The sequence below is a fragment of the Suricata suricatta genome, chromosome 1, assembly GCF_006229205.1.
Source record: "Suricata suricatta isolate VVHF042 chromosome 1, meerkat_22Aug2017_6uvM2_HiC, whole genome shotgun sequence".
NCBI classification, from domain to species: domain Eukaryota; kingdom Metazoa; phylum Chordata; class Mammalia; order Carnivora; family Herpestidae; genus Suricata; species Suricata suricatta.
This window is the reverse complement of record NC_043700.1, coordinates 157,247,404-157,253,151: the sequence shown is the minus strand read 5'-3', so window position 1 is coordinate 157,253,151 and position 5,748 is coordinate 157,247,404.

Here is a 5,748-nt window from a genome sequence, read left to right as displayed (position 1 = left end):
TCAAGAAGATGTGGTATATATTCATGATGGAGTACTACATGGCAATGAGAGGGAATGACATATGGCCCTTTGTAGGAAAGTGGATGGACCTTGAGGGTGTCATGCTGAGTGAAGTAAGCCAGGCAGAGAAGGACAGAAACCATATGTTTGCACTCATAGGTCTAGCAGGAAAACAGGAGAGACCTAATGGAGAACCAGGAGAGGCGGAGGAGGGAGAGAGAGTTGGGGAGAGAGAGGGATGCAAAACTTGAGAGACTATTGAATGCTGAGAATGAACTGAGGGTTGGGGGGGAAGGGGGAGGGGGAAAAGAGGTGGTGGTGATGGAGGAGGACACTTAAGGGGAAGAGCACTGGGTGTTGTATGGAAAACAATTTGACAACAAAATATTATGGAAAAAAAACATAAACATTACACAAAATTTAATGTATTTCTATCTTACTTAAGCCACTAGTTTTAGTCACTATTAAGTTGATCCAAACCTACTTCTTTGTTTTATAATAGTTTACTGTCAAATTGGTTTCCTTATAACACCCAGCGCTTCTCCCCACAAGTGCCCCCCTCCATGACCTACTGCTGATATAGATATAATGTAGGAGGAAAAGACTATCACTGAGATATTAGAAAAAGGTGACTCATAAATTGAAAATTAATTGAGGAGTGAGGAAGAGATGAAGCTTTAAACAGAGTTGAGAAGTAAAACAATCACAATCATTTCAGAAAGTAAGTATGTTAGTATCAAGCGTTGACAGGAAGGTCTCAGTGACCCCTGAGACCAGTGACCCTTGCTAAGTGGTATAACTTTTCTCCAGACTGGTTTAGTTGTTTGGGTTGATGTACAGAGAAGGCAGATAGTTTGAAACAACCAGATACAGGTTTTACTGGGAAAGTATTAAAGAGACAAAGTGTGCCAAAAAGTTGAGGGTGCTTGCCAGGTGCTTATTATCATAAATGGCGCACAAGACCAAGACCAGTCCAAAAGAAAAGAGATGAGGAAATGATGAAGTCAGTAGGCTGTGGTCTTAATGAAGTTCAAGGACTTTGTAGATACTTGGGAAGAAATGTGAAGAATTTGAAGATTGTTGTCTGAAAGTAAAATTATTGAAATTGAATTCAAGATATTCTGTCTTCTGTTTCTAGTACTCTTTCCCCTTGTCCAGGTAAAACCAGGACTGGACAAAAAATTGGGACAAGTTGTCTTCAGTATTACAAATAAAATCAAAATTGCTTAACTTAAAAAATTAAACATTTCAAAAAAGATATAAAATGATCTTCAGAAAGACTTGTTCCCAATGGCTACCCAGAAGGTTTTCTTGAAGTATAGAACTACTATTGCCCAAGGAATTGTTTTAGAAATTATTATAAACAATGCTAATAAAAATATAGGCATCCCTCATCATTCAAACTCACGTGAACTGACAAACCTAATAGAATCATACTGTTTCAAAGATTATTGTGGATGAAACTGTATCCTTTCTTATCTAAATTCTTAAGACCTGAACTCTCCTTGATATTTGAAACAGGGAATCAAATATATTTTTTGAAATAAGAGAATACATTTAGGTATATATGTTACAATTTTCTTTATATCTTCAAACTAAATAAATTTTTAATTTCAAATTTTTGCACTATATTATTAATAAGCCTTAGTAAAATATTTTAACATTGCTCTTCACATTTTTCTTCACATCTCCACTTAACATATCTGACGTTTCAGTGAGAAATCCTGCTGGCTTTAGTCTTGAAAGTTTTCTTCTTCCTCAAACGTTTTTGAACCATTTTACTTAGATTTTTCATTTGGCTATGTTTTAAAAGTCAATCTTGACAAAAACATAAAGAATACATAAAAAATCTATGTTTCTGAATTTTTTTCATGCTAAATGGCTTATAATAGTTCAAACAGCTGCCTATGTCAGAAGTTATTTTCAAAGAGTGGTGTTCACTGTACAGAGGTGGTCAGGCCTGGCTGAGATTACTGCAGCTAATGGGCATCTACATCTCTTTCGTGTTTCCCAGGCGGGGAAAATAGCATAATAGCATAGTCCATTAGCATCACCAAGTGATTTAAATTGGATAGGTTATGAGCAAAATTTCGGATGCTTGGAAGTCTACAGACAAAGAAAGATCATAAATGTAATATATGATTGTTCGAATTAATTTTATTCTTAGGGGATTTAGAATTCTTGAAACAGACATAAGCTGTAACCTCCTAGTTACTTCCATTAAAAAGAGAAATAGAAAAAATTCTGTATCAGTATAATGTATAGATTGTGAAGAATTATGGACTTTGAGAATTTATGAAAGGCATGATTTAAAATGATCTGTGGAACTCACAGGCATTCATAGGCTATTAACACCAGACACGTTGAACAGAGCCTAAAAGATAGACTGTCAGACCCAAGATGAATATACTTTGGTTCAATAGACATTATTGTTACTTTTTAAACATAATAATTTCTTTAATTTAAAGTTCTAAGGAGGCTTCAATATAAAAACTAATTCTGGGAAATATAAAAATGATTCATAGAAAGGCAAGAATAAGAATAATTCACAGGTGAAACTATGTCTCGAAAAATTTTCAACAAATAGAAATGGAGGGAAGATAAGGTATAATCCAGAGAAAAGGGAAAGATACAAAGTCACAAAGAAGGAATAAACACTTACAATCCATTTGTAGGTCAGAAAATCCTCCACTGCAGATAGAGGATAAAGTACCTGAAGGAAAAGACAAAGACAAGTAGGGTCTACAACTTAGGTTATGGTCAGTTATATTATGAAGAACTGTCTCTGTTTAGTTTGACTTCTATCTTGTCAGATGGTTAGCTATGAAACAGTACACTGACATGATGAGATCTAGATTTTAGATAGAAGCTCTACTAGGGAGATGGAGGATAAAGAGAATTGGAGAGAGACAAGGTGAGAGAGTCATTCAAGAAGCCAAAGGAGAGGAACAGAGGCTGAGTGAAGGCGGAAGCACTGTGACAAAGAAAAGGGGAACAATAAAAGGGATGTTTCAGGGAAAGAAGCAACACTTATTTTTTTCAACTGGACACAAGAACTGATGAAGGATTGAACATAATAGTAGAAACAAAAACCAGGGACATCAGGGATGATAAGCATTCTTTTTTGACCCAGGTGGTCACCAAGATGGTGGTCACTACGATAACCTTTTCTGAGTGGATGGTCCCACTACTCAGATACTCACGGAGTGGCGGTTGTGAGACTTTTCATACACATGAAAGTCATAGCAATATATTTCCACAAAGGCTTTCAAATACGATTCTCTTTGAAATTGTTTCTTCACAGAAAACAAAGTGAAACAAAACAATAAACAAAATGATTGACAAAATGAGGTGAATATCGCCTCACATTCACTAAAGAACTGTGGCAGTCAACTGTATGTTGCTCAGGCAAATCCATTTTGTTAAAATGAGGTGTTGACTATAAATATAGAGCTCTTTAATATACACCAAATGCCTAATGTTCTATATGCCACCACTATTACTATTCACAAAAAATATTACTAGCATTCACCTATATATAAAATGTTTCAGTTTGGTCACACAAGTTACACAGACTGCATCTTGCAGAGACTATCAAGGTACAAAGCTTTATGAAGGGACATCACCTTTCTGAAATATTTCTCCTTGGTGAGTGCTGCATTATCAACTGGCCTTTACTAGTGACTACTTAGAGATGGGCATTTGGGGGTTGATTTGTAAATAAAAAGCCTTATGAAATCCAAATCCAAGTTTATCAGTGGGAAATAAAGGTGTCAGGCAAATTATTACTGCCATCTTCACAAAACAAGAGGTTAATTCATTATGTTAGGCTCTTCATTCATCACACAAACTCTGGAAATTACCAAAATGATGGCACTACAAGGTTATGCAAATATCCCTTGAGAAGGAGATGTTAAATGGGTGAATCTTATACCTCAAGGGAACCACAAATGCCCTTATTAGTCACTTCTTTATAAGCAATTATATCTCTACATGTAACAATTATTTTTATTGGATACTAAAAATGTTTCTCTCTTTCTGCTGTAAATATTAATGACCATAAACTAAAAATTAGATGATCATATTTGCATTTGTTCCCAGGTTTCCTTGACTACCATATATTCATGCAATTAAATCTTAAACATCTTCTAAAAAACTGTTTCTAAGAAAAAACATTTTAATGACACCACTGTATTTTAAGACAGCTTCCAAAATACAGCTACATGAGTTAACCTCATTGTACATGAGCAATTTGTCAAACTTTTAGTAAAGAGGAAGGTGACGCAAAGAGTAAATCTTACTCTGAACTTGGACAAATCAGTAAAATTCAGGGTTTTTTATATGTCAAAACTATGCAACAAAGAATCCTGTGCAATTTGCGGTTGTAAGAATCTAGTATCATAAGTTGTGGCTGAGTTAACCTGAAGTATTCATCTACGTGATTTTTGTATATCCCTCCCCTTAGGCATTTTTCCTTTGTTCCATTTATAATTCACTAGGTTTCAGATATTCACTTCATGAGCAATCACGAACACTATTAATTTACGGAATGTTACCATACATGTATATAAGCAAGATTTCCCACCCTTCGGAAATAATAAGTCAGTCACATAAATCATAAGTCAGCATAATAAGTCAGCTGCATAATAACAAAGCTGGTGCTCACGTCCATTATTTTACCTCTTCCTGGTTGTGTGACACTGGGCAAGTTACTTACTTCCACTGTGCCTTAGGCTTCTTGCTGGTAAAAGGGGCATATTACTAGTACTTGCCTTGTATTTTCTATGATCCTCAAATAATTGGACTCATGAAAAATTATGTGTGCAGTGCCTACCAAAGTAAACCTAGTTCAATAAATATTGGATATTACTGATAAGAAACTGCAGGGGCACTTGGGTGGATCAGTCGATTGAGTGTCTGGCTTCAGCTCAAGTCATGATCTCTTGGTTGGTAGGTTCAAGCCCTGCATCGGGTTCTGGGCTGACAGCTCAGAGCCTAGAACCTGCTTCAGATTCTGTATCTCCTTATCTCTCTGACCACCCCTTGCTCATGCTGTCTCTCTCACTCTCAAAAATAAAACATTAATCAAAATTATTTTTTAAAAAAAGAATTGAACTGTGCAGAAAAGGAAGAGAAAATGAGATAACTTGAAAAGCAAATAAAGAAATAAATAAGTCTGGATCCTCCTACACTATATGGGGAGGCTGATAAGAATGAGGACCTCTCCATCATGGAGACCTGGAAGTGAAATCATAAGCTGACTTGAGGCTGAGTTGTGTGAGGAATTCATTCCCAAGTCAGAGCATGGAAACTCACCAATGACGGGAGATAATCCCAAACATCTCTAAACTTGTGGACACGATAACTGCATAGGGGATGATGGCACATTAGGTCAGCTTCACCCTATGATCAAAATAGGACTAGAGATGAGTAGATAGAGATTTTCCTCTGCATAAGGTCAGCAGTGGACGTATTACCTCTGTTATCCATGGTTCTGATTTGTGGAGTCCAACACACTTCTTGCTTCCTAATTTAAATATCAATACATATACACACAGTAAAAATGTAAAAGTTCAAATGATACAATCAGAAGTTCTAACAGAAGATGGCGGAGAGGAAGGGAGCTCTGTAAACTTCGTCTGCCCCATCGATTGAACTGAGAAGGACATTACTCTCATCTGCAAGAGTGGAAGGAGAAAATACGGACTCCAGAAGGAAGAGAACCTGAAGGATACCTGAGAGAATATA